Source organism: Petaurus breviceps, unplaced genomic scaffold, assembly GCF_028583685.1.
Source record: "Petaurus breviceps papuanus isolate PSGF00001 unplaced genomic scaffold, PetGlider_PUasm1.0 187, whole genome shotgun sequence".
Classification (NCBI taxonomy): domain Eukaryota; kingdom Metazoa; phylum Chordata; class Mammalia; order Diprotodontia; family Petauridae; genus Petaurus; species Petaurus breviceps.
In genome coordinates, this window is record NW_027185799.1 from 19,425,790 (window position 1) to 19,445,772 (window position 19,983).

The 19,983-nt window shown below is 36.1% G+C and overlaps 1 pseudogene; it reads right to left on the reverse strand.

The window, feature by feature from the left end:
* Window positions 1-13,631: 13,631 nt before the first annotated feature.
* LOC138163062 (small ribosomal subunit protein mS40 pseudogene) lies at window positions 13,632-14,387 on the reverse strand (annotated as a pseudogene).
* Window positions 14,388-19,983: the final 5,596 nt, after the last annotated feature.

Sequence of the window (19,983 nt, forward strand, 5' to 3'; positions counted from 1 at the left end):
ACATGGCAAGAGAAATCAAAATTTTGTTGGAACAAGATACATATCATAACATTATCTTATCTTCAACATTCTGAAATACACCAAAATGGAAGTGTAACACAATCATAGAGGATATTTGTATAGTGTTTTAAGGTTTAAAACCACTTTTTATTAGGTTATCTCGTTATATCTTTTCAACAATATTGTAAGGCATAGGCTACTATTTTTCCTATTTCAGAGGTTTGACAGGTTGATGTTTGCCCAGCATCACACAATAAGTGTGTCTTAGGAAGGATCTGAAACCAGCTATTTCTAACTATAAGTCCAGCCCTCTATTCACTATACAAGGGTTGAAGAAAAAAAAAAAGGCATGCCTATGTATGTAGCCTATAGGCAATTTGGGTATCAGGGCATAGGTATGATTGAAGGGTTTTTCTGTACTCATAGCTGATACCATATTCTACAAACCATTAAAATGGATTCCATGGAAAATTATGGAGACTTGGAAGATACTTTTTTGATTTTTCTTACTCTCTCACTTTAAACAAATTAGAAGTGTTGTTGCAATGTTTTTTTTTTTTACATTCTTTCATCTCTTTTCTTGTTCCACTTTATCCAACCTACTTCAGATCTTCATCTATTTTCCCCCAGATGATTGTAAATGAAGCGTTTCTGTTTTAAGTCTATACCTCCCTGATCCATCGTTCACATTATTTGATTAGTCTTCTTAATATAGTAAGATCATGTCACTCACTCTTTTACTCAAAAACATTCGATCCCCATTGTCTAGAAAAAAAAGTTTAGGGGCTGAGCCAAGATGGCAGCATAGAAGTATGAAAACTTCATGGGCTCCCCCCATAACCACCTCAAATATCTATAATGTATGACTCTAAACAAATTTTAGAGTTAAAGAACCTTCAAAGTGACAGAGAGAAACAAATATCCCACTGAAGACAGCCTGGCAGGTGGACAGAAAGGTTCATTGCAGTGCTGGGAGCCAAACCAAGCCCAGGGTGAGCTCACGGTTTTAGTCCCAGGTCAGACCCAACCAGGGGCTTCAGTGGATTTTGGGAGAGTGGATCACCAGCAGCAGTGACAATTTCTAGAATTATCAACCCATAAATGGCAAAGAAAAAGTGAGAGATCAGTGTAGAATTCTGTTGGAACTTGGTGGTGGTGGGGAATAGAGGAGCAGGTATAGCCCCTACCCCTGGAGATAGAAGTGGTGGAGGTACAGTGGCCCTGCAGCCACCTCCTTGTGGCTGCTTCAGAGCTCCTGGTCTGCAGATCATAAGGGGGTCAAGTGTATATTCAAAGGGTAATTGCTCTTGCTTTAACCTGCCTGGATCTGGATCATGGCCTTTGGTGGTGGTCATGAGGTGTGTGACCAGTGAGCCAGAGTTTATGGGGGCTGCAGAGACGGTGCCCTTCTAATAGTTTTGGCAACTGCAAAAACCCCAGTGATTTCTGACAAAGATCTCCCGTTTGGAAGCAGAGTTCTACTGTGGCAAGGAACTCAAAAGTCAAGCAATTGCGTGGCAACATGAGCAAGCAAAGGAAGCAAAGCAAGCACAACAATCCAACTTTAAATTCCTTTTTGGGGGACAAAAAGGATCAAAGCATGGAACTGGAGGAAGACAACGAAGTCAGAACTCCTGCACCAAAAGCTTCCAAGAAAAATATAAACTGGTTATAGGCCATGGAGGAGCTCAAGAAGGATTTTGAAAATCAAGTAAAAGAAGTGGAGGAAAAATTGGGAAGAAAAGTGAGAATGATGCAAGATAATCATGAAAAGAGAGTCAACAACCTGACTGAAGTAAATAGCACCGTAAAAATAGATGAACTCAAATGGCAAAAGAGGCCTAAAAAGCCAATGAGGAGAATAATGCCTTAAAAAGCTGAATTGGTCAGATGGAAAAGGAATTTAAAAAACTCACTGAAGTGAATAATTTCTTCAGAATTAGATTGGAGCAAATGGAAACTAATGACTTTATGAGAAATCAAGATACTATTAAATAGATCCAAACAAATGAAAAAATACAAGGCAATGTGAAATATCTCATTGGAAAAAAAACCACTGACCTGGAAAATAGATCCAGGAAAGATAATTTAAAAAATCATTGGACTACCTGAAAGTCATGATCAAAAAATAAACCTAGAAATAATTCTTCAAGAAATTCTCAAGGAAAATTGCCCTGATGTTTTAGAACCAGAGGGCAAAATAGAAATTGAAAGAATTCAATGATCACCTCTTGAAAAAGATCACAAAAAGAAAACTCCTAGGAATATTATAGCCAGGTTCTGGAGTTTCCAAATAAAGGAGAAAATATTACAAGCAGCCAAGAAGAAGCAATTTGAATATTGTGGAAACACAATTAGGATAACAGAAGATCTAGCAGCTTCTACCTTAAGGGATCGAAGGGCTTGGAATATGATATTCCAGAGGTCAAAGGAGCTAGCATTTAAAGCAAGAATCACCTACCCAGCAAAACTGAGTATCATGTTTCAGGGGAAAATATGGTTGTTCAATGAAATAGAGGACAAGCATTCTTGATGAAAAAACCAGAGTTGAATAGAAAATTTGACATTCAAATACAAAAAGCAAGAAAAACATGAGAAGGTAAACAGGGAAAATAAATCATAAGGAACTTATCAAAGTTGAACATACCTACATGGAAAAACAATAATTGTAACTTATGAAACTTTTCTCAGTATGAGGACAGTTGAAGGGAATATAAATATACATATGTATACATAAATATATATGTCTATATAGGAGGGTATGTGTGTGTATGAATACATATGTGAGTGTGTGTATATATTTGTACAGGTATACATACATAGGCAGAGGGCACAGGATCAATTGAATAGGAAAGGATGATATTTAAAAGGTGAAACTGAGAGGTGAGACAGGAATATAATGAGAGGAGATGGGGAGAGATAGAATGGGGTAAATTATCTCATATAGAAGAGCCAAGGGATAACTGTTGCAATGGAGGGGAAGAAGAGGAAGATAAAAGGGAATGGGTCAACCTTACTCTCACTGAATTTGGCTTAGGGAGGGAATGACATACACACTAAATTGAGTATCTTGCCCTCTCAGAGAATAGGGGGAAAGGGCATGAGAGGGTGGATGATGGAGGGGAGGCCAGGATGGGGGGAGGGTAGTTTGAAGCACACACTTTTGAAAAGGGACAGTGTCAAAATAGAGAATTGAACAATTGGGGGACAGGATAGGATGGAGGGAAATATGGTCAGTCTTTCACAATATATCCATTATGGAAAGGTTTTGTGTAACTACACATGCACAACCCATATTGAATTGCTTATCTTGCCAGTAAGCATGGGTGAGAATGGAGGAAGGGTAAGAATCTGGAATTCAAAGTTATAAAATCAAATGTTTTAAAAAATTATTATTATTATAATTTACATGCTACTGGGAAATAAAATACATGGACACTAGGGGAAAAAAAGAAAAAAAGAAAAAAATGTCACCTTTTTCCCTTCTGTTAGTTCCAATGAATATACATTTCTTAGGTATCTAGTCATTCTTCTAGGTACTGGGATAACAACTTTGAAAACAAATAAGTCCATGCCCTAGGGGAGCTTTAATTGTTTATTATTGGGGTGGGGAATAAAATAAAAACTCTTATTTCTGGCATGCATGACTTTCCAAAGCCAGTCTTCTACTTACTTTTCCCATCTAATGTCATAACTTCTTTTGTACCTCTTCATTTTAGCCAAATTGGATTCTTCTCTGTTCCTTATCTTGTGCTATTCTCCATTTTCTCCTAGTTCATGCTGTCCCCTAAGCTTGGAATGAACCCTATCCCTCATGATCCTGCCTCAATCTCTGTTGAAGTTATTTATATCAAAAATAATTCTGTTTACAAAGTCTTCCTTGATCACCCTCTTCTGCACTACCCAAATCGAAGGCAAATCTGTCTCCTCAAATTTTTCATAATATTCCCCTGGAACCTCTCTGACATTTCAATCTTCCATGTATTATTATAATAATTATGTGATTTTCTTTTTAAGCTCATTGACAGTTTTATATCTAGCACCTAGCACCTAACTGTGGTGTACATAGCAAGCTCTTTAAAGATATCAATTGAATTGACGTATATCTAGAATACATGAAAGGAAAATATTTTACCCTTTTATAATGGTGATGCAATTGGACCCCTTTGTATTGCCAAGTAAGCAGGTACTTAGCACTTAGTGATTGATCAAGCCTCTGTTGGGGAAACAGAAGGTATGAACTCCTGTTTCCTGTTGCTGACATAACAGGAAGGGGTTGGCTGAAACAGGAAGCTAATGCTGTGTGTATATAAGAAAAGTCCCAGAGAGACACAGTCAGAATTTCTTGGGGCCAGCATCTGTAGGCAGAGCAGATATAGAAGAGAGAAGCAAGAACTGAGCCAGAATATCCTGAGAACTTGTGGTGGTAGAGCTTCTTCTGAAATGGAGCCCAGGAGCCTAAGAGCCTTCTCCCTCCAGGCTGGATAAGGTGATTCTGATGTTTTTTAACAAGCTGCAGAAGACTGAGAAAGCACGACCGGGATGCAGGGACTTTGCCTGTTTGTGGCTTGGTTGAGCCTTGAATTCCTGGGAGCAGAAATTGTGAAGGATTTGAGATGGACTGGACCTTGTGAACTTCAGCGTGGAGTACGACCTATGCAGAGAGCTGGACAAGAAACTGGGAGCTGTCTGCCATTGAACCCATGTGACAGTCTGGTGAATCCAGGCGGAATCTCAAACCATGGAAGAGGATCTAGGGAATCTGAGAACAGTCCCCAAATCAAGATGAAAAGATCTTTTTGTGGCTGTTGCAGCAAGCCCCCCAACATACACAGGCTGGCTGGCAACACAGATTCTTAGATCTGCTTTTCTACAGGAAAGCAACTCAAAATGGGTTACCAATCTTGCTTTAATCAATCAAATATATCACTTATCTAGTTCAGGGGAAAAAGTCAGCACCCCAAACTTTAGAGTATACAGACAGAAGTTATAGGAAAACAGAAAAACATATCAAGCAGACAGGCCTCCAACTGTCTTGACCATTATATCCATACCTAGTCAGTTACCAGAGAGGGCAGCATCAGCATCTGGGTTTTCAAAGCCCAGGGCCTCTCAATGGCTGCCCAAAGTCTTATCTTGGTAAAGTCACACAGCACTTCTCAAGGTGAGCCCCAAAACAATGCCTCACATCAGGAATTATATAGCCTTCTCCAGGCACAGAGAATGTAACAACCCTCTTGACCCACTGCCCAATCACAAAGTATCTCCTGAAAAACAAGGCTCCCACCAGAAGCTCCAAGTGTACTTAACCTAGGGGCAGGGAAGATCTTAAAAGTTTACATTTCTATAACATTGGCTACTGAGTAATAATGAAATTGTAGTTTACTAGTGACCTAGGGGTGGAGGGTTTGTGTATTTTCTAATGATTTGTACTCAGTGATTAATGATACTTAGAAATTGATTGTTGAATAAGTGACTGATTGAGTTAATTTAGTGCACCCCATGAGTGGCAGACTTTGACTATTGTACTTTGAGATGATTGTTCTTTGTTGTAAATATTGTGACCACTTTGGTGAAAATTTTGTGGCCATTTTAATGATGAGCTGTTGTGAATACTATATTGTGATTTTCTGTGATAAGTTGTAATATTGCAAATGTTGTACCTCGATTTTCTGTGAATCCTTTCCTTTGATTTGTTATGGAATAAATAGAGTGCTCACTACAGTGTGTAATCAGAACCTTAAAAGCTGTTCACTCTAGCATTCTTCTGGAAAGCTGTTAGTGGATGGCTTTGCACCTTCATAAAACAAATCATCCATCAATACCTATGGATGAATGAATGATGCATAAAACCAGGTTTATAACCAAAACTATATACTAAAAGTTTCATTTCCAGCATTTTCACTAACTCCCTTTGTGACCTATAAGAGAAAGTTTATCTCTCACTGTCTTAACTTTAGTATTTGGAAAATGGGATTATTTTCCCGTTTCCCTACCCCCAGATAATAAGAATGATGAAAAAGTTTTGGTAATGTAATTTGAGGTTAACAAAAGTTAGATTTAGGTTGCAGAAACAATTTCCTATGAACTGAACAGGATTCTTCATTTCACAAAAAATACCTTTCCAAAAAAAGTGAGAATTTTTCAGGATGCTCCCAAACTAATGTTGAATTCCATGAGAGCCAAAAGGATAAAACTTCTGACTAGTTTAAAATTCCACACCATATTATATGAACTCTGAGAACCAACAAAGCTAGTTTTATCATCAAGATTATATTATAGTATTAGATTTAAAAAACTGTGTTCAATTTAAAGCAGAATTATTATTTTTCCCCTTTCTTTTTTTCTGTAGATAAATACATTGTATTTCAATATATCCATTATAAATTCTATTATGGTTTTCCATTACATATTTTGTGATTGCTTTAAAGATATCTTATATACATATGTGAGATGTATATTTTTGTGTGTATATCTATATTTGTAAATATATCTATATATGTATATGATATAAAGATATATGTTTTGTTCATCTACAAATATCTAGAGCCAAGCCCTCTAATTTCACTGTAAGTTAATGCTATTACAAGTTGCATTTTATAAAGTATTGGTTATCTAATATATTAAGAACATTCTAGAAACAGCAATATCCTAAAGATAAATATCTCTCACCTTTTCTTCTCTCACTTTCTCTCTCCATCTCTTTTTCTTTCTGTCTCTCTGTCTCTGTCTCTTTTTTTCAGGCAATTCTTACAATGTTGCCAGGGAAATGTACATATTGCAAAATTATCTGATGGAGAAAATATTGCAAAATTATTTCCATGACATTTTTCCAACTTAATTTGCCTTCTCTGACAAACCAATCAAACTTCTGTAAGTCATAATGAGACTGGATAGAAATAAGATAATTAGTTACTAATTCCTTTGTTTTCATTCATGCAAGTGTGAATACTGATTTATAATACCCTATCTTGTGTTTCTGCACATTATTGTGTAATTTCTTTAAGATTCCAAATTTAAATCCAGGAAATACAGGAGGAAAATATTTTTTTTAATTTATGTGTGTATGCATTCCTGTTGCTGTTATTTTATGTTCTTAAAATATCTAGAATCTTTAGAAGTAGTTCCTATCAATAGAGCTATGTGTAATTAATCTAAGATTAAAATTCTTCCATTGTCCTCAGGATTTTTAGGGTTGGTATGAAATATAATACAAAATTTGCAACTAGGTTGTATTAAAAAAAGCTGAATTGAAATTAAAAAAAATAATTGCTTGGGGGTAGGCACTGTAGAGAAATGGAAAGGAAACAAGATGTTTGAAGTCCTCAAAGAGCTAATAATTTAATGAGGAAGAGACACATGTCATAATAAGAACACTAATATGTTCCAAAATATGCAGAATCAGTGAGAACAGTCATAGGATTCATTGAGGAGAATAATTTAGGCTGGGTAAATCTATAGTATTTTTTTAAATTTAAATTTATCTATTTTAGTTTACAACATTCAGTTCCACAATCCCTTGAGTTTCAAATTTTCTCCCTGCCCCCCCACCCACCTCTTCCCCCAATGGCAGCATGGAATCAAATATAGGTTCTATAAATACCTTCATTTTGAAGATTAGTTATATTGTAAAGAAGGATTATAACCAATGGGGTGAACAATGAGAAAGAAGGGATAGGGGCGGCTAGGTGGCGCAGTGAGTAGAGTGCTGGCCCCAGAATCAGGAGGACCTGAGTTCAGATCCAGCCTCAGACATTTAACACACACACACACACACACACACACACACACACACACACAAAACCTAGCCCTGTAACCTTGGGCAAGTTACTTAACCCCAATTGCCCTCAAAAAAGCAAAAAAAAAAGGGGGGGGGATAAAATGAAACAAAACACAAACAAGAGAGAGAGAGTAAAGAGTTTACTTCAGTCTGCAAATTCTGTAGTTCTTTCTCTGGATGTGGATATCCCTTTCCATCATGAGTCTTTTGTAGTTGTTTTATAACTTTGTATTGCTGAGAGGAGCCCCATCCATCAAAGTTAGTCATCACACATACTATATGTCTGTAATTGTGTACAAAATTCTCCTGGTTGTGCTCTCTTCACTCAGCATCAGTTTATATAAGTCTCTCCAAGTTATTATGTCTGTTTGTTTCTCATTTCTTTTAGCACAATAGTGCTATTACAATCATATACCATTACATTCATATATCACAACTTGTTTAGCCGTTCCCCAATTGATGGGCATCCTCTTGATTTCCAATTCTTTCATACCACAAAGAGAGCTGCTATAAATATTTTTGTACATAGAGGTCCTTTTCCCACTTCTATAATTTCTTTAGGATACAGCCCTAGAAGTGGTATTTGCTGGGTCAAAGGGTATGCACACTTTTATAGCCCTTTGGTATAGTTCCAATTTGCTCTCCAGAATGGTTGGATTAGTTCACAACTCCACCAACAATGCATTACTGCTCCAATTTTTCCACATCCTCTCCAGCATTTATCATTTTCCTCTTTTGTCATCTTAGCCAATCTGACATGTGAGATGCATTACCTCAGAGTTGTTTTGATTTGCATTTCTTTAATCAATAGTGATTTAGAGCATTTTTTCATATGCTTATAGATACCTTTAATTTCTTCCTCTGAAAACTACCTGTTCATATCCTTTGACCATTTATCAACTGGGGAATGACTTATATTCTTATAGATTTGACTCAGTTCTCTGTATATTTTAGAAATGAGGCCTTTACTGGAAATACTGGTTGTAAAAATTCTTTCTCAAGTTTCTTCTCCCCTGCTAATCTTGGTTACATTGACTTTATTTGTACAAAAACAATGTAATCAATATTATCCATTTTGCATTTGTAATGCTTTTTAACTCTTGTTTTGTCATAAAATCTTCCCTTCTCCATTAATATGACAGGTAAAAAATTTCTTGCTCTCCCGGATTGCTTACAGTACCAGCTTTTATACCTAGATCATGAACCCATTGAGACTTGATTTTTGTATACAGGGTAAGATATTCATCTATACCCAGTTTCTTCCATACTATTTTCCAGTTTTCCCAGCAGCTTTTGTCAAATAGTGAGTTCTTATCCAAGAACCTGGGGTCTTTGGCTTTATCAAATCGTAGATTGCTATAGTCATTGACTGCTGTGTCTTGTGTACTTAATCTATTCCACTGATCCACTACTCTATTCCTCAGGCAGTACCAAGTAGTTTTGATGACTGCTGTTTTATAATACAGGTTCAAATATGGTATGGCTAGGCCACCTTCTCTAGCATTTCTTTTTAAAATTCCCTTGATATTCTGTAGCTTTTGTTCTTCCATATGAATTTTGTTACTATTTTTTCTAGCTCTGTAAAATAATTTTTTAGTAGATTGATTGGTATGGTACTAAATATGTAAACTAATTTAGGTAAAACTTATTATTTTTATCATATTAGCTTGACCTAGCCATGAGTAACTGAAGTTTTCCCAATTATTTAGATGTGACTTTATTTGTGTGAAAAGTGTTTTGCACTTTTGTTCATATAGGTCCTGGGTTTGTTTCGGCAGGTTGATTCCCAAATATTTTACAAAGTCTACAGAAATTTTATATGAAATTTCTATTTCTATTGTTTATTGTTGGATTTCATTAGAAATATATAGGAATCCCAAGGATTTATATGGGTTTATTTTATATCCTGTGGGGTGGCTAGGTGGCACATTGAGTAAAGCACTGGCCCTGGAGTCAGGAGGACCTGGGTTCAGATCTGGCCTCAGACACTTAACACACACACACACACACACACACACACACAACCCAATCGTGTAATTTTGGGCAAGTTACTTAATCCCAATTGCCCTCCAAAAGGCAAAAAAAATATATATGTGCTTTATATCCTGCAACTTTGCTAAATTTATTTATTTCATTTAGTTTTTTTTAAATTTTTTTTGGTCTTTATTAATTTGTTTGTTTACTATTAGTTTACAAGATTCAGTTTCACAGTTCCTTGAGTTTCAAATTTTCTCTCCCTCCCTCCCCTCTCCCCCCATGACAGCATACAATCAAGTATAGGATCTGCAAATATTTTCACATTATTGCTTTAACATTATTACTTTCACTTAGAGAAATGCAAATCAAAACAACTCTGAGGTACCACATCTCACCAGTCAGATTGACTAAGATAACAAAACAGGAAAATGACAAATGTTGGAGAGGATGTGGAAAAATTGGAACACTAATGCATTGCTGGTGGAGTTGTGAACTGATCCAACCATTCTGGAGAGCAATCTGGAATTATATCCAAACGGCTATAAATAATTTCATACACTTTGACCCAGCAATACCATTTCTAGGGTTGTATCCCAAAGAGATCACAGAAGTGGGAAGAAGACCCATATGTACAAAAATATTTATAGCAGCTCTTTTTGTGGTGTCAAAGAATTGGAAACTAAGAGGGTGCCCATAAATTGGGGAATAGCTGAACAAGTTGAACAAGTTGGTATATGAATGTCTATTTTCATTGGAAATTGGTCTATAATTTTCTTTCTCTGTCTTGTCTCTTCCCAATTAGGTATCAGTGCAATATTTGTGTCATGAAAATAATTTGATAGGACTCCTTCTTCTATAATTTCCCCAAATAGTTTGTAGAATATTGGAATCAATTTTTCTTTAAATGTTTCATAGAATTCTCTAGTAAATTTATCTGACCATGGAGATTTTTGCTAGGGAGTTCATTGATGGCTTGTTCAATTTCTTTCTCTGAATTGGGAAAAGAATTTTACTTCCTCCTTAGTTAATCTGGGCAACTTATATTTTTGTAAATATTGATTCATTTCATAAAGACTGTCAAATTTGTGGGCATACAATTGGGCAAAATAATTACTAATTTTTGTTTTAATTTCTTCTTCATTGGAGGTAGATTCACCCTTTTCATTTTTAATATTTGTAATTTGGTTTTCTTCTTCCTTTTTTCATATTGACTAAAGGTCTATCAATTTTATTGTTTTTTTTTATAAAACCAGATCTTACTTTTATTAATTAATTAGTTTTCTTAATTTCTATTTATTAATCTCTCTTTTGGTTTTCAGTAATTCTAATTAGGAATTTTCAATTTGTTCTTTTTCTAGCTTTTTCAGTTGTATGCCCAATTTATTGATTTCCATTTTATCTATTTTATTCATGTATGCATTCAGAGATATAAAATTTCTCCTAAGAACTGCTTTTGATACATCCTACAAGTCTTGGTATGTTGTCTCACTATTGACATTCTCTTGAATGAAATTACTGATTGTTTCTATAATTTCTTGTTTGACACACTCATTCTTTAGGATTAAACTGTTTAGTTTATAATTAGTTATTACTCTATCCTTCCATGGTCCTTTATTGCATATAATTCTTATTGTATCATGATCTGAAAAGGATGCATTTAATATTTCTGCCCTTCTGCCCTGAATTGTGAGATTTTTATGCCCTCGTACATGGTCAGTTTTTGTGTATGTGCCACGGACTGCTGAGAAGATATGCTCCTTTTTATCCCCATTCAATTTTCTCCAGAGTCTATCGTATCTATGTTCTCTAAAATTCTATTTACTTCCTTAACTTCTTTCTTGTTTATTTTGACGTTAGATTTATCAGGGGCAGAGAGTGGGAGATTGAGGACCCCCACTAGTATAGTTTTGCTACCTATTTCTTCCTCCAACTCCCTTAACTTCTCTAGGAATTTAGATGCTATACCGCTTGGTGCATATATGTTTAGTAATGATATTGCTTCATTTTCTTTGGTGCCTTTTAGCAGGATATAGTTTCCTTAATTATCTATTTTAATTAGCTCTATTTTTGCTTTTGCTTTATCTGAGATAAGGATTACTACTCTTCCGGGAGCCGCTTAGTTCTCAGCACTGAGTGTGATCAGAGACATGACAGAGAATGAACCAGTCCATGTGAGTAGTTCAAGACAGAACTCTGTTTATTGATTATTTGAATGAAGTTTCTATAGAGCAAAGAGACAATAAAGAAATGTAACTCTAATTTTCTTGTCATTATTAGGAGGTTTAGGTTGTCTGTATGTGACAGAATGTTTCTAATCTAATAAGGATTTAACACTTTTTGGCTAGAATCTTAGAACATGGCAGAGCCATTGATCTCAGCACTCAGGTAACTTCTTTTAAATGCAGCTGCATCAGAAAGCACAATCCAAGAGCCAGCTTCAAAAGTTACACCACAGGGGATCCTCTGGAACCAGCTTATCAAGAATTTATCTGAGTCCTGCACCAAGCTTTTTTGGCTTTTTTTTTTTTACTTTATATGAAGCATAATATATTTTACTCTAGGCTTTTACCTTTACCTTCTGTGTATACCCCTGTTTCAAATGTGTTTCTTGTAAGCAGCTATTGTAGGATTATGATTTTTAATACATTCTGACATATGCCTCCCTTTTATGGGAGAGTTCTTTCCATTCACATTAACACTTATGATTACTATCTGTATCTTTTCCTCCATACTATTCCCTCTCCTGTTTATGCTTTCACTTCTCTCTTCCCTCTTCCCCTCCTTAAAAGTTTACCTTTTGACTGCCACCTCCCTCTGTATTTCCTCCCGATGAACCTCGCCTCTCTTTTTCTACTCTCTCCCCTTACTACCTTTTTCTTCCCTTCTAACCCCCCCCTTTTCCCCTCTTCCCCCTCCTACTGCCTGTAGGGTACGATAGATTTTTATACTTAATGTAGCATGTTATTTCCTTTTTGAACCAAGATTGATGAGAATAAATCTCACAAAATGTTTCTCTCCCTCCCCTCTTTCCCTCTATTATAAGTTTTATGTCTCTTCATGATAGAATCCTATACTTAACTGATTATGTTATTCCCTCCTTCCAACAAAACCAATGAGGGTGAAGGTCATATAATGTTCATCTCCCTCCTTTTTTTCCTGTACTATAATATGATTTTATGCCTTTTTGTGTGGAATAATTTACCCTCTTCTGCCTCCTCCTTTCCTCTTCTCCCATTACAGTCCCTCTGCACCCCTTAATAAGGGGTTTTTTAATAATCTTTTTAGTTAATATATACCCACACCCTCTATCTAGATCCCTTTTAAATGTCATGATAAGTATGCAATTCTCAATATTGAAAGGTATCAGCTTTCCATGTAGGGATGTAAACAGCTTATTCTTATTAAATAACAAGGTGTGTGTGTGTGTGTGTGTGTGTGTGTGTGTGTGTGTGTGTGTGTTCCCTGTTTACCTTTCTATTTCTCTCTTCAGTCTTGTAATTGGAGATCAAATTTTCCAATGAGCTCTGAATTTTTCATCAGGAAGGTCTGGGAGTCCCTTATTTCTTTTTTTTTAATAAAATAAATTTTATTATAAAGGATTGACTTGACAAGTGAGGCAACCCCTATCGCTGCAACTTAAAACTATGGAGTGGGGGAAGCAGCATGAAGTGAAGTTGACCAAAAACATTTATTCAGACAATGCTTCATTTTACCTTCTCCCTGTTTTCTCTTTTCCTTTAGGTCAGAGCTTACCATTATCCTATCCATTTCTAAAAAAGATAGATATAAGAATCAGTTCAATTTAGGTATCAGGATTTTCTAACATCCATCCTTAAGCTCTGGAGCACCACAGAGTACATCCACCACTTCCTTTCTAGGGGACACTTGTACATTCCTCTCCCTCAGGGAGAATATTGGTTTGAGATGCAAGTATGGGCATCATTCCTGGTGGGGTTCCACTCTGTTCCTTAAGGTGGCCTTGATATAGCCTTCGAAGACAGGCCAGCTTTCTCTCAGGTGGCTGCTGCCAATTGTACCATGGATACCAGCAGGTACCTACAGGTAGGCCAGAAGCCACTGGGGTACAGCCTACATCTCCATGGGAGTTGCTGAAATCAGCATCCTGTGGCTGGACCAATGGGATGTGGTAACTGAGAAAACCATGGTCCCAGCATTCAGGATAGCCTCTATCAGCTTCTTATGCTGCTTCATACAGACACCTGTGTATGGGGCATGAAGATGACTCCTGTGTGAGCACAGACAAACTGTTCCAAGAGCTTCACATTTCTAAAGTCCACATGGAGCTTCTGATCACAGCAGATAGGGCAAGGGTCTCCACTAACTTTGTTCCCTTGAATGCATGTCTTATGGGTTTGCTGTGGTGGGATACCACCTTTGTGGTTTCATTGATAGCCCAGACTAGACGGGAGCCATATTGAGCCATGTATTCTTCAGTTTCCAGATATTCCCAAGGGGCATCCTGAAAAAAGGATACAGGAATGGAATATTCTTCCTCAGGGGGTGGCTTGGTGCATAGAGCCCAGGGAGTAGCCGGCACCCAGTGAACTCCTCTGACAAGTGTGAGGCCCTAGAGCTGTCTAAGCAGAAGAGTTAGGAAAGAGGTTGCCATCTTGGTATATGGCTAAGGGAGGAGAGGGGCTGGGAGACCCTTATTTCACTGAATGACCATTTCCTTGCCAGAAAGTTTATGCTAAGTTTTGCTGGATAGTTGATCCTTGGTTGTAGCCTGAGCTCTTTTGCCTTACAAAATATCATATTTTCATTCCCTCTGATCTTTCAAAGTAGAAACTGCTAGGTCCTGTATAATCCTGACTGTAGTTCTGCTATATTTGGATTGTTTCTTTCTGTCTGCTTGCAGTATTTTCTCCTTTACCTGATAATTCTGGAATTTTGCTACAATATTTCTCATAGTTTTCAATTTGGGATCTTTTTCAGGAGATGTTCGGTGGATTCTTTGATAAATATTTAACCCTCTGGTTCTAGGAACTCAGGGCAGTTTTCTTTGATGATTCCTTGGAAGATGTTGTCTAGGCTCGTTTTTTTCATCATGACTTTCTGATAGGCCAATAATTCTTAGACTATCTCTCCTGTATCTGTTCTCCAGGTCAGTTATTTTGCCAATGAGATATTTTACATTTTTTTCAAAGTTTTCATTCTTTATGTTTTGTTTGACTGATTCTTTTTTAAAATTTTTTTATTAATTTGTTTGTTTCCTTTTAGTTTACAGGATTCAATTACACAATTCCTTGAATTTCACATTTTGTCCCTCTCCCTCCCCTCCCCTCCCCCCCATGGCAGCTTATAGTCAAGTAGAGGATATGTAAATATTTTCACATTATACATTAGTCAGGTTATAAGGACGGATTGTACCAGCTGGAATGAAAAATGGTAAAGAGGGCATAAAGCCAAATAAGAGAAGGAAAAAGATCAGGTATTTTGCTTCCATGTGCATATAAACTTAGTTCTTTCTAGTTCTTTCTCTGGATGCACATATTTCTCTCCATCATAAGTCTTTTGGGATTGACTTATATCAATCACTGCATTGCTGAGAAGAGTCCAATCTATCAAAGTTGGTCATCACACATATGTTGTGTCTGTAATTGCGTACAAATTTCTCTTGGTTCTACTCTTCTCACTCAGCATCAGTTCTTTTAAGCCTCTCCAGGTAAATATGAAGACTGTAGGCTCCTCATTTCTTATAGCACAATAGTGTTCCATAACACCCATATACCACAACTTGTTCAGCCATTCCCCCATTGATGGGCACCCCCTTAATTTCCAATTCTTTGCTACCACAAAAAGAGCTGCTATAAACATTTTTGTACATATGGGTCTTTCTCCCATTTCTATGATCTCTTTGGGATATAACCCTAGGAGTGGTATTGCTGGATCAAAGGATATGAAAGTATTTATAGCCCTTTGGGCATAATTCCAGATTGATCTCCAGAAAGGTTGGATCAGTTCACAACTCCACCAACAATGCATTAGTCTTCCAGTTTGCCCACATCCTCTCCAGCATTTGTCATTTTCCTGTTTTGTCATCTTAGCCAATCTGACTGGTAAGATGTGGTACCTCAGAGTTGTTTTGATTTGCATTTCTCTAATCAATAGTGAATTAGAGCATTTCTTCATGTGCTTATAGATAGCTTTAATTTCTTTCTCTGAAAACTGCCTGTTCATATCCTTTGACAATTTATCAATTGGGGAATGACTTGTATTCTTATAAATTTGGCTTAATTCTCTGTATATTTTAGAAACGAGTCCTTTGTCAGAAACATAGGATGTAAAGATTCTTTCCCAATTTTCCACCTCCCTCTTAATCTTGGTTATATTGGCTTTGTACAGAAACTTTTCAATTTCATGTAGTCAAAATTACCAATTTTACATTTTATAATGTTCTCTAATTCTTGTTTAGTCATAAAGTCTTTCCCTCTCCACAAGTCTGATAGGTAAACTATTCCTTGTTTTAGGAGACTGCTTACAGTATCAACCTTCACACCTAGATCATGCACCCATTTAGACTTGATTTTGGTATATGGAGTTAGCTAATGGTCTATGCCCAATTTCTGCCATACTATATTCCAGTTTTCCCAGCAGTTTTTGTCAAATAGTGACTTCTTATCCCAAAAACCTGGGTCTGGAGGTTTATCAAACAATACATTACTATAGTCATTGACTTCTGAATCTCGTGTGCCTAATCTATTCCATTGATCCACTCCTCTATTCCTCAGCCAGTACCGAGTAGTTTTGATGACTGCTGCTTTATAATATAGATTGAAATCTGTTATAGCTAGTCCACCTTCCCTAGCATTTCTTTTCATTAATTCCCTTGATATTCTGGAACGTTTATTCTTCCAAATGAATTTTGTTACCATTTTTTCTAGCTCTATAAAGTAGTTTTTTTTTGGTAAATTAATTGGTATGGCACTAAACATATAATTTAATTTAGTTAAAATTGTCATTTTTATTATATTAGCTCGACCCAGCCATGAGCAATTGATATTTTTCCAATTAGTTAGATCTGACTTTATTTGTGTGAAAAGTGTTTTGTAGTTATGATCATACAGGTCCTGGGTTTGTTTTGGCAGGTAGATTCCCAAATATTTTATAACGTCTACAGTAACTTTAAATGCGATTTCTCTTTCTCGCTGTTGAATTTTATTGGAAATATGTAGGAATGCCGAGGATTTATGTGGGTTTATTTTATATCCTGCAACTTTGCCAAATTTATTTATTGTCTCAAGTAGTTTTTTTTTTTTTTACTTTATTCTCTAGGATTCTCTAAGTATATCATCATATCATCTGCAAAGAGTGATAGCTCGGTCTCTTCTTTGCCTAACTTGATTCCTTTGATTTCTTTTTCTTCTCTAATTGCTACTGATAACATTTCTAGTACCAAATTGAATAGGAGGGGTGATAGTGGACACCCTTGTTTCACCCCTGATCTTATGGGAAATACTTGTAGCTTCTCCCATTACATATAATACTTGCTGATGGCTTTAAATAGATGCTACCTATTATTTTAAGGAAGGCTCCATTTATTCCTCTACTTTCTAATGTTTTTAATAGGAATGGATATTGTATTTTGTCAAAAGCCTTTTCTGCATCTATTGAGATGATCATGTGGTTTCTGCTAGTTTTATTGTGGATATGATCAATTATACTGATGGTTTTCCTAATATTAAACCATCCTTGCATTCCTGGAATAAATCCTACCTGATCAAAGTGTATTATTCTTGAGATAAGTTGCTGTAATCTTTTTTCTAGTATTTTATTTAGAATTTTTGCATCTATATTCACGAAGGAGATTGGTCTACAATTTTCTTTCTCTGTTTTATCTCTTCCTGATTTAGGTATCAGTACCATATTTGTGTCATAAAAAGAATTTGGTAGGACTCCTTCTTCACTAATTTTCCCAAATAGTTTGTAGAGTATTGGAATCAATTGTTCTTTAAATGTTTGATAGAATTCACTAGTGAATCCATCTGGCCCTAGGGAGCTGACTGATGGCTTGTTCAATTTCTTTTTTTGAGATGGGATTATTTAAGTAATTTACTTCCTCTTCAGTTAATCTGGACAACTTGTATGTTTGTAAATATTCATCCATTTCCCTAAGATTGTCAAATTTATGTGCATACAATTGGGAAAAATAATTCCTAATTATTGTTTTGATTTCCTCTTCATTGGAGGTAGATTCACCCTTTTCATTTTTGATACTCATAATTTGGTTTTCTTCTTTCTTTTTTTTTATCATATTGACTATGGGTCTATCAATTTTGTTGTTTTTTTCATAAAACCAGCTCTTGGTTTTATTTATTAATTCAATAGTTTTCTTAATTTCAATTTTATTAATCTCTCCTTTTGTTTTCACTATTTCTAATTGAGTATTTAATTGGGGATTTTGAATTTGTTCTTTTTCATGTTTTTAAATTGCATGCCCAATTTGTTGAGCTCCCTTTTCTCTAATTTAATCATGTATGCACTCAGGGATATAAAACTTCCCCTAAGAACTGCCTTTAATGCATCCCACAGATTTTGGTATGTTGTCTCATTATTATCATTCTCTTGAATGAAATTACTGATTGCTTCTATAATTTCTTGTTTGACCCACTCATTCCTTAGGATTAAATTGTTTAATTTCCAATTAGTTTTTAGTCTGTCTTTCCCTGGCCCTTTATTGAATATAATTTTTATTGCATCATGATCTGAGAAGGATGCATTTAATATTTCTGCCTTACTGCATAGAATTGTGAGGTTTTTATGCCCTAGAACATGGTCAATTTTTGAGCATGTGCCATGAACCTCTGGGAAGAAAGTATATTCCTTTTTATCCCCATTCAGTTTTCTCCAGAGATCTATTATACCTATCCTCTAAAATCCTGTTCACCTCCTTAACTTCTTTCTTGTTTATTTTGAGGTTGGATTTATCAAGTTCAGAGAGGGGGAGATTAAGGTCTCCCACTAGATTAGTTTTGCTATCTATTTCTTCCTCTAATTCCTTTACCTTCTCTTCTAGGAATTTGGATGCTACACCACTTGGTGCATATATGTTAAGTAATGATGTTGATTCATTCTTAATGGTGCCTTTTAACAGGATATAGCTTCCTTCCTTATCTCTTTTAATTAGGTCAATTTTTGCTTTTGCTTTATCTGAGACAAGGATTGCTACCCCTGCTTTTTTTTACTTTACCTGAGGCATGATATATTTTATTCCAACCTTTTACCTTTACCTTGTGTGTATCCTTCTGTTTCAGATGTGTTTCTTTAAACAGCATATTGTAGGATTATGATTTCTAATCCATTCTGCTATCCGTCTCCATTTTATGGGAGAGTTCATTCCATTCACATTTACAGTTATGATTGTTATCTGTTTCTTTCCCCCCATCCTATTCCTGCCCCTGTTAATGTTCTTATTTTCCCTCCCTTCTTCCTTCCCCCCCTTAATAGTTTTCCTTTTGACCACCACCTCCCTCAATGTTCCCTTTTCAGCCCCCCTCCCTTTTCCTCCCCTTTCCCCTTACTACTTCCCTCCCTACAAACCACTCCCACCCCCCTTTCATAACCTTTTCCCCCTCCTACTGCCTATAGGATATTTTTATACTTAATGAAGTATGCTATTTCTTCTTCACATCAAAAGTGACAGGAACAAATCTCATGCTAATCTTCTCTCCCTCCCCTCTTTCCCTCTAAAATGATACTTTTTGCATTTCTTCTCCATAGAGTCATATGCTTAACTGGTTGTTATTCCCTCCTTGTACCAGAACCAATGAGGGAAAAGCTCATATGCTTCCCAACTCCCTCCCTTTTTTTCCTCTGCTATACAGTTTTTATGGCTCTATGAGTGGCATAATTTCCACTTTTCCACTTCAACCATTCCCTTTCTTCCATTGCAGTCCCTTTGTAGCCCTTAAGATATTTTTAAAACATCATTTTGTGTATTTTATAGTAATACCCTCTACTTGTCTATAACCAGTTTGCTCTTATCAAATAGCAGGGTGTGTGTGTGTGTTCTCCTTGTTTACCTTTCTAAGTCACTGTTGCATCTCGTAATTGGAGGTTGAATTTTCCACTGAGTTCTGGCTTTTTTATCAAGAAGGTCTGGAACTCTGTTATATCATTGAATGACCATCTCTTTGTCTGGAAGAATATGTTCAGTCTCACTGGGTATGTGATCCTTGGTTGTAACCCGAGCTCTTTTGCCTTCT